Source organism: Amphiprion ocellaris, chromosome 8 (genome assembly GCF_022539595.1).
Source record: "Amphiprion ocellaris isolate individual 3 ecotype Okinawa chromosome 8, ASM2253959v1, whole genome shotgun sequence".
NCBI classification, from domain to species: domain Eukaryota; kingdom Metazoa; phylum Chordata; class Actinopteri; family Pomacentridae; genus Amphiprion; species Amphiprion ocellaris.
The window spans coordinates 2,383,761-2,394,682 of record NC_072773.1 but is presented as its reverse complement, the minus strand read 5'-3'; positions in this window follow the sequence as shown (position 1 = coordinate 2,394,682).

The following is a 10,922-nucleotide window of genomic DNA, read 5'->3' as shown; positions in this document are numbered from 1 at the left end:
TTAGAAAACTGTTTTCACACAGAATGAATCGTGGCTACAAGATGATTCTGGTGCTCAATACGGGTAAAAATAAAACCTTTTGTTTGTCTTACACCGCAAGAAAATGACAGAAAATCTGTCCAAAATGACAGATCTGACAGCAAGCGTGTTAGAAAAAATATGTCAAAGTACTGAAATGATCAAAAACTGTTTAAAAACAAACAAAAAACTGACAGTAACGGCAAAATTTCCCCCCAAATCACTCATTATTCTACAAAAATGACCAAAACTCTGCCAAAAATGACCAAAATAATTGTCCAAAATTACAGAAAACATGTCAGAAATTGTCCAGAATGAGCCAATAATTGTTGAAAATGCCTTAAACCTTTTCAATATTACTCAAATTTCAACCAAAATGACCAAAAAAATTTAACCAAAATAAACAAAAGTGGTCCAAAATGACAGAAAATCTGTCCAAAATTATATGAAACATGTCAGAAATTGTCCAAAAGGAGCCAATAATTCTCCTAAATACCTTAAGCCTTTTCAGCATTATGCAAAACTTGAGCAAAATTACCAAAAATGTGTCCAGAATGACAGATCTGGCAGCAAGGGTGTCAGAAAAAATATGTTAAAATACTGCAGAGTACTGCAATTATCAAAAACGGTTTAAAAACAAACAAAAAACTGACAAAAACGGCAAATATGTGTATAATGAAAATGACATTTTAGTGGTATTTTACAATCACACATTGTAAAAAAAAACAGTATTTGTAAAAATGTTGATTTTGATTTTTTCTCGAGTTAACATGTAAAAGAACACTTTTTCTGTTATTTTACTGGGTATATTCTGTAATAATAATTTAAAAAACAGTAAAATAATGCTAAATTGGTGAAAAGATTGCTCTTAAAAAATATTTAAAAACTATTTTTCACAGTGTAACGTGTTCTGATCAACCAGCTATCACACATTAGCCTTAAAGTTTACCCAGAATGCACTTTTTAAAATTTTCTGTGGTGAATTTTTAGAAAACAGAAACACAATTGTCCAACATCACTAAAAATGTCTCAAACTTGTTCATGTTGACTTGGAACATTTCCAAAATGACAAAAAATTCTCTAAAATCTAAAGAAGGCTCGACAATTACTATGAAATAGACCAAACTGACAAACTTGCCCAAATCAGTAAATCAGTCATAATTTGCAAAAAAAAGTTCAAAGATCACCTGTCCAGCGTTTTAGATGAATTAAAAACTACTCAAAACGACCTAAAAATTGGTCCAACATGACTAAAGATGTGTCCACAATTATAAAACACATGTCAGAAACTGTCCAAAATGAGCCAATAATTGTCCAAAATACCTTAAACCTACACAAAATGCACCCAACCCTTCAGGAAATGACAAAAACCCAGAAATCATTCATTATTTTACCAAAATGATGAAAAAATTGTCCAAAATGAACTAACAATTGGTCCAAATTGACTGAAAAATTGTCCAAAATGACAAAAACGTGTCTAAATTTACCAAACATTTGCCCCAGTTGACTGAAAAATGTGTCCAAAATGACAAAACATTTGTCCAAAATGACAGAAATGGTTTAAAATGACCAAAAATGGTCCAAAATTATGCAAAACCTGTCCCGTTGTTCAGTGTGGACAGGGATGCCACCACCATGCTTCATAATATGAAGCATGGTGGTGGCAGCATCATAATATGAAGCACGGTGGTGGCAGCTTCATGATGTGTAGCATGGTGGTGGCAGCATCATGATGTGAAGCATGGTGGTGGCAGCATCATGATGTGAAGCACGGTGGTGGCAGCATCATGATGTGAAGCATGGTGGTGGCAGCATCATGATGTGAAGCATGGTGGTGGCATCATGATGTGAAGCACGGTGGTGGCATCATGATGTGAAGCATGATGGTGGTGGCAGCATCATGATGTGTAGCATGGTGGTGGCAGCATCATGATGTGTAGCATGGTGGTGGCATCATGATGTGAAGCACGGTGGTGGCATCATGATGTGAAGCATGATGGTGGTGGCAGCATCATGATGTGTAGCATGGTGGTGGCAGCATCATGATGTGAAGCACGGTGGTGGCAGCATCATGATGTGAAGCACGGTAGTGGCAGCATCATGATGTGAAGCACAGTGGTGGCATCATGATGTGTAGCATGGTGGTGGCAGCATTGTGATGTGTAGCATGGTGGTGGCAGCATCATGATGTGTAGCATGATGGTGGAAGCATCATGATGTGTAGCATGGTGGTGGTAGCATCATGATGTGTAGCATTGTAGCGGCAGCATCATGATGCGAAGCACGGTGGCGGCATCATGATGTGAAGCACGGTGGTGGCAGCATCATGACATGAAGCATGGTGGTGGCAGCATCATGATGTGAAGCACGGTGGTGGCAGCATCATGACATGAAGCATGGTGGTGGCATCATCATGATGTGAAGCATGGTGGTGGCAGCATCATGATGTGTAGCTTGATGGTGGTGGAAGCATCATTATGTGAAGCACGGTGGTGGCATCATGATGTGAAGCACGGTGGTGGCATCATGATGTTAAGCATGATGGTGGTGGCAGCATCATGATGTGTAGCATGGTGGTGGCAGCATCATGATGTGTTGCATGGTGGTGGCATCATGATGTGAAGCACGGTGGTGGCATCATGATGTGAAGCATGATGGTGGTGGCAGCATCATGATGTGTAGCATGGTGGTGGCAGCATCATGATGTGAAGCACGGTGGTGGCAGCATCATGATGTGAAGCACGGTAGTGGCAGCATCATGATGTGAAGCACAGTGGTGGCATCATGATGTGTAGCATGGTGGTGGCAGCATTGTGATGTGTAGCATGGTGGTGGCAGCATCATGATGTGTAGCATGATGGTGGAAGCATCATGATGTGTAGCATGGTGGTGGTAGCATCATGATGTGTAGCATTGTAGCGGCAGCATCATGATGCGAAGCACGGTGGCGGCATCATGATGTGAAGCACGGTGGTGGCAGCATCATGACATGAAGCATGGTGGTGGCAGCATCATGATGTGAAGCACGGTGGTGGCAGCATCATGACATGAAGCATGGTGGTGGCATCATCATGATGTGAAGCATGGTGGTGGCAGCATCATGATGTGTAGCTTGATGGTGGTGGAAGCATCATTATGTGAAGCACGGTGGTGGCATCATGATGTGAAGCACGGTGGTGGCATCATGATGTTAAGCATGATGGTGGGAGCATCATGATGTGTAGCATTGTAGCGGCAGCATCATGATGCGAAGCACGGTGGCGGCATAATGATGTGAAGCACGGTGGTGGCAGCATCATGACATGAAGCATGGTGGTGGCAGCATCATGATGTGAAGCACGGTGGTGGCAGCATCATGATGTGAAGTATGGTGGTGGTGGTAGCATCATGATGTGAAACATGGTGGTGGCAGCATCATGATGTGAAGCATGGTGGTGGGAGCATCATGATGTGTAGCATGGTGGTGGCAGCATCATGATGTGAAGCACGGTGGTGGTGGCATCATGAAAACTTTGTCAATCACTTATTTTCTGTTTTATACTTTCTGTTTTCAGCTAATTGTCACTAACTAAAACCATTTTACCGTCTCATCCAAACAGATATTTTCTTCGATCCCACAGAGAGGAAAATAAATGGTTTACTGTTTTTCTGAAGCCGGCTGAAGTTGATCTGAGTCTAAACTCGGCCGTTATGTTTGTGTCTGAACGACTTTTCCCGTAGGAATAAAACAACAGAGAGAAAAAAACAGAGAAACTCAACCAGGAGGATGAAAATAACCTTCCACTACGGGAAGTGAAAGTGTTTCAAAACACTCGAGTTTCTCCTCACGCTCTCCTTTCCTTTTTTTCTTTTTTTTGTCCTGGTCTGGGCCTCACTGCTGGGAAAACCAACTGCTGGTTGACAACGACTAAATTAGCGAGAATTAGAAGTGTAGAGATGTTGTTTTTTTTCCCTCTTTATTAAGCAGAAATTTCGATTTAGACTAGATGAGAAATTAAAAAGCAAGAAAACATTCAGAAAACAGCTAAATGTGCTCGTATTCAAGAGTCATTTCAAACTGTTAATCCCATTTTTCAACAACTAAATCCTATTTTAAATACAACTCAAATATGAGACACTGCATCATGCATAGAAAAACATTATCCTGCAAAATATGACAATTAATTTAAGAAAATATAACATTAAAAATGAGCATCTTGCACATTAACGTCCAAGTTGCTGCTCCAATTAGTTGGTTATATGACAGGTTAATCTAAAACAAACTTATTTTCATTTTCTAAATCAAATTAAAGGTATAAAGGCATGCTATTGTTGTTTTTTAAATGCCAAAATTATAACTTTCGTCTGAGCCAGAAACTGCAAAAACAGAATTAATCATCAGATTTTCAACTTCGTATCAGTCTTTAAACTACTCCTCTCTGATGTGTCATTTAGTAGGAAAAATGTATTCAAATCTCAACTTAAAAGTCAGATTTTTCATCAGAGTTTATTCTACATCTCAGTTAAGAAATTCGCCCAAAGAAACAAGTGTTTTGCATTGAACAGATTCTGTAAAACTTTCAATTTTGTTCAATTTTTGAGAATTTTAGACGAGATGTTTGTTTGTGGACACTAAACAAATGACATGAAGAATGGTGGTGGCAGCATCATGATGTGAAGCATGGTGGTGGCAGCATCATGATGTGAAGCATGGTGGTGGCAGCATCATGATGTGAAGCATGGTGGTGGCAGCATCATGATGTGAAGCATGGTGGTGGCAGCATCATGATGTGAAGCATGGTGGTGGCAGCATCATGATGTGAAGCATGGTGGTGGCAGCATCATGATGTGAAGCATGGTGGTGGCAGCATCATGATGTGAAGCACGGTGGTGGCAGCATCATGATGTGAAGCACGGTGGTGGCAGCATCATGATGTGAAGCACGGTGGTGGCAGCATCATGATGTGAAGCACGGTGGTGGCAGCATCATGATGTGAAGCACGGTGGTGGCAGCATCATGATGTGAAGCACGGTGGTGGCAGCATCATGATGTGAAGCACGGTGGTGGCAGCATCATGATGTGAAGCATGGTGGTGGCATCATCATGATATGAAGCACGGTGGTGGCAGCATCATGATGTGAAGCATGGTGGTGGCAGCATCATGATGTGAAGCATGGTGGTGGCAGCATCATGATGTGAAGCATGGTGGCAGATGGTTAAAAGATTTAAATTCTGTGTTATTTTTCAACACTTTTACCCCCCAAAAAGAGCAAAATCATTGAAACTTTACTGTTTGGTTGATTTTACATCATTTTGTTCTGCTTTCTGTTGCGTGTTTTATTACGTGTCCAGTACTTTGGTAAACTCCACTAACGTTCAATAAAAATCACCTTCATGTAATCTGGTTCATTTTCGTTCCCTTCATTGCGTTTGTCTCCACTCAGGGTGAGGTTCTCCTGACATCTGAGGCCGTCCAGCGTCTCAGAGTTCCTTCTCTGTGAAACCGGCCTCTTTCTCTCATTCTTCCTCTTTCTCGACGCTCAGACGAAACCCTACGAGTGACGAAATCTCGTGAGGAACCGTCCCAGAACAGGACGAAGCCTTGCAGAGATTCCTCTTTTGTTTCAGAAACGATCAGTTTGTGGAGGTTTGGTGGATGGAATGTGGCCTCAGATGGTGAGAGGAGAGCAGCAGCAGACCCAGCTGGAAAATGGATATTAGCAGGTCACATGAAGACCTGGTTTCTCGGCTGAACATCAATATTTCTGCTGAAAATGAGACAGAACCACTTTCTGCCTGGATTCCTGGAAGTAGACTTCTTTCTAGGGTTATATATATCTCTGTACCAACAGCTTTAGTGAGTTATTTGATGGTGTTATTAATTACCAAGGCAAAACAACACACTAGCTATAGCTTCTCCATCAGCTTATCCGTTAGCTAAATGATTCTCCAGGAGATTATAGTGGTCTTTCTTCAGTGCTGTTGGAAATCAGGCAAATATTCCAACACTGGAACACAGCAAATGGAATATGTCTTAGTTTTAACACTGGCATCGGTACCCTGGATGTGTTTTTGTTCCAGTTTGTCTAAAATCACACAAAAATTGTCCAAATGGTCTCAGACTTGTCCATAAAAGGATCAAAATACCTCAAATTTATTCAAAATGAGCCAAAAATACCACAAACTTATTCAAATGACCTTCAAACTTTCTCAAAATTAGTCATAATTTGTTTAAAATTACTTCAAAAACCTCCAAAATACCTCAAACTTATTAAAACTGCCCAGAAATGTTTCTAAAGTTCCTCAAAACTTCAGCAAAATGAGTCAGAATTAGTATAAAACGACTCAAAAAACCTCCAAAATACCTCAAACTTGCCCAAAATGTCAAAAAACATTGATAAATTTACTCAAAACTTGACCAAAATGAGTCAGAATTTGCTAAAAATACTTTAAAATAACAAACAAACTCAAAAATACCTAAAACTTACTGAAAATGCCCCGAAATGTTTTTAAATGTACTCAAAACTTCACCAGTGATTCAAAATCTGTCCAAAAATCTGTGGAAAAAACTTACTAAATAACAAAAAATCACTTTAAAATTGTCCAAAAATATTTCAAAAAATTATCAAATAAAAAACTCCAAATCCCTCAACATTTTTTTTCTCTCATAATTCACCAGAGAAAACTTTAAAAAGTGACTTTCTGTTGGTTAAAATAACTCAAAAATGGTTCAAAATGACATAATTTGTCCAAAATTATTTCAAATTTGACTAGAATGACTAAAATTGTCCTTAACGAGTTAGAAATGATTAAAAATCACTTGAAATTTGTCCAAACTGCCTTAAAATCTTTCCAAAATTATCACAAAATTCCCCTGATTCTGTCCCATTTGTCCAAAATCACTCAAAATTGTCTGAAGTTTCATTGATTTGCACATGAAAGGCTCAAAATGAGCTAAAAAATGTCCAAGATAAGTCAAAAATGTGCAAAATACTTCACACAAAAAAACTGGTCCAAAATCACTCAATTTCTGCTTACCCAGACTGCCTGGAAACATCTCCAAAATTACTCTAAACTTGATCAACTGGTCCCAAAAACTGTCTAATTTAACCAAAACTAATAAAAAGTTGGGCAAAATAGTTGAAATACACTTAAAATTGTCCAAAATTATTTCTAAAATGACATCTAACAAACCCAATACGCCTCAAAAGTTTTCCAATCCAGTTTTAGAGTCATGTTTGATCATCAGTATTATGGGATGTATCCTAGTGTGATCATCAGTATTATGGGATGTATCCTAGTGATCATCAGTATTATGGGATGTATCCTGGTGTGAACAGTTTAGAGTCCTAGAAACAATCATTGGTTCCCTGGATGTGTTTCTGTTTCTGATAATTGACCAGAGAAAACTTTAGAAAGCTCATTCTGGGTAAACTTTAATGTTGGTAGCTGGTTGATCTGGAGGTTTGATGAATTTTTAGGTATTTCTTTAAAATAATGAGTGATGTGTGGAAGGTTTCTATCATTTCATAAAAGGTTGGATGCATCTTAGATCAGTTTAAGGCATTTTGGACAATTATTGGTTCATTTTGGACCATTTCTGACATGTTTTGTATAATTTTGGACACATTTCGGTTATTTTGGACGGTTCTTTGGTCATTTTGGTAAATAATGAGTGATTTGGGTTGAGTTTTTGTCATTTCATAAAAGGTTGGATGCATTTTGGATAAGTTTTAGACACTTTCTGAAAGAAAGAACTATGTAAGTTTTGTCAATTTGGACAAACATTTTGTAATTTTGGACAATTTTTAAGTAATTCTGGACCATTTTTTTAGTCATTTTGGGCAAATGTTTGGTCATTTTGGACCATTTTGACTCATCTTGGACACATTTTTGTCATTTTTTACCATTTTTCAGTCATTCTGTACATCATGATGCTGCCACCACCATGCTACACATCATGATGCTGCCACCACCATGCTACACATCATGATGCTGCCACCACCATGCTTCATATCATGATGCTGCCACCACCGTGCTTCACATCATGATGCTGCCACCACCATGCTTCACATCATGATGCTGCCACCATCATGCTACACATCATGATGCTGCCACCACCATGCTTCACATCATGATGCTGCTACCACCATGCTACACATCATGATGCTGCCACCACCGTGCTTCACATCATGATGCTGCCACCACCGTGCTTCACATCATGATGCTGCCACCACCATGCTTCACATCATGATGTTGCCACCACCATGCTTCACATCATGATGCTGCCACCACCGTGCTTCATATCATGATGCTGCCACCACCATGCTACACATCATGATGCTGCCGCCACCGTGCTTCACATCATGATGCTGCCACCACCATGCTTCACATCATGATGCTGCCACCACCATGCTTCACATCATGATGTTGCCACCACCATGCTTCACATCATGATGCTGCCACCACCGTGCTTCATATCATGATGCTGCCACCACCATGCTACACATCATGATGCTGCCACCACCGTGCTTCACATCATGATGCTGCCTCCACCGTGCTTCACATCATGATGCTGCCACCACCATGCTACACATCATGATGCTGCCGCCACCATGCTTCACATCATGATGCTGCCACCACCGTGCTACACATCATGATGCTGCCACCACCGTGCTACACATCATGATGCTACCACCACTGTGCTTCACATCATGATGCTGCCGCCACCATGCTTCACATCATGATGCTGCCACCACCGTGCTACACATCATGATGCTACCACCACCGTGCTTCACATCATGATGCTGCCACCACCATGCTTCATATCATGATGCTGCCACCACCGTGCTTCACATCATGATGCTGCCACCACCGTGCTTCACATCATGATGCTGCCACCACCATGCTACACATCATGATGCTGCCGCCACCATGCTTCACATCATGATGCTGCCACCACCGTGCTACACATCATGATGCTGCCACCACCGTGCTACACATCATGATGCTACCACCACTGTGCTTCACATCATGATGCTGCCACCACCATGCTACACATCATGATGCTGCCACCACCATGCTTCGCATCATGTGTTTGGTGTCCATCAAACATATCATCTAGTCTGATGGACATAAAGCTCCATCCTGGTCTCCTCAGGCCAAAGAACCTTCTTCCAGGTGACTTCAGAGTCTCCACATGTCTTCTGGTGAACTCTCTTCTTGGAACTTCTTCAGAGGAGTCATAGGTGTCTTGGTGGCCTCCCTCACCCGTCTCTTTCTTGTAACACTACAGTTTTTACATTTTAAATTTATTCTGACATCTTTGCTTGAGAAGTTTTGACTTTTACATAATGAATTTCATGACTATAAACACAAGATAAGCTGACAAACGTTTTTAAAATTAAGTTGCTCCAGGAGAACACAGTGAAGTTTTTTGCGTGAATGAATCAGCTGCAGGAGAAACACGATGTGAACCTCGAGCTGCTGTTCCTCTTTACGGCTGCAGAATGTTTTCAGCTGCTTCCTGATTTTCATATTTCTGCCTTTTGTTTCTCTGCTTCCATCCAGACCACAGTTAAACTCCTCGGCTGTTTTAATCCGATCTGTTCTGGTTTAGATCCTTATTTCAGCTGAAACACAGGCAGAAACAGTGCTAAAAAATTAACAGCATGAGAAAATGTAAATGACAGAAAGGGAAGTCAAAGTAAAAGCTGCGAAAAGAAGTTATAAAAGTTCACATTTACACACATTATCTGACCTCTCAGCCCTAAAACACACCAGCAGGTTTGAAGGAATGTTATTATTTAAAAATTCTTCAAAAATAAAGCATTTGCAGGAAACAGATTCGGGAAAAAGGAAAAAATTCTTCACTCCTTAGTGCAACTAATTCCCCATGAATGACTCAGCTACTGTGTGCATCTGGAAAACTATTATTGATTCCAGTGTTGCTTATTTTATTTTGTTTTACTTTATGTTTTGCAAAATATGTAATCAATTTCTCTCCTCTGGAGAGCTGCAGGACTTTAGATTGCACAGAAAAATGAACCTATAGTGAAGAAAAATGAAGCAAAAAACACCTTAACTTCACATTTAATGGAAATAGTTCTGCATCATCAGAAGTTACTGCACTTTTATTTGTCTCTTTGCATCTTTTAGTGACATTTTTGTGTTTGTGCCATTTTGTGTTTTTAGTGTCATTTTTACATCTTTTACTGTCATTTTTGTGTTTTTTATTGTAAATTTAGCCTTTTTTGGAGTCATGTTTGCGTCTTTTACTGTCATTTTTGCATCTTTTTGTGCTATATTTGTCTCTTTGTGTCATTCTAACTGTGTCCTACTGACAGAAGACATTTCTGAGTTGTCTCTCCTTCTTCATGTTTTTCTGTTTCCATAAAGCTGCAGTGCTTTAGATTGCAGAGGGGAAAATGCTAATAAACAGTTTGGAGTTTGGTAAATGTCTGAATTACAAAAAACTCTAATCAGTAAAATAAAATCTGATATTGTGGACTGCATAAAACTGGTCTGGATATGATTTTTTGTAAAATTAATTTTTATCTTTTTATATTAGACAATACAAGTTTATTTGTAGCTTTTTACAACAAAGTCATTTAAAGCATTTTACTGAAGACGTAACCGATCGTAAAAACATGATTGATTAATTGTTTTAACTAATTTTGTTATCTGGGATTTAACTGACTCAAGCAGAGACATTTTTGTTCATCAAATGATTGTAAATGACAGAAAATGCTCTAATTTCTGTCAAATGAGGCATCAGACAATATTTCTTATTTGGAACCCAAGAATTAAAGATTTTGGCAGAATTTTGAGAATTTCATTTGTTTTTCACACCTGAGAAGTTTGTATAGTCATCTTAAAATAAACCAACATTTTCCCTGAGAAACCATTTTAATGGTCCAGTATT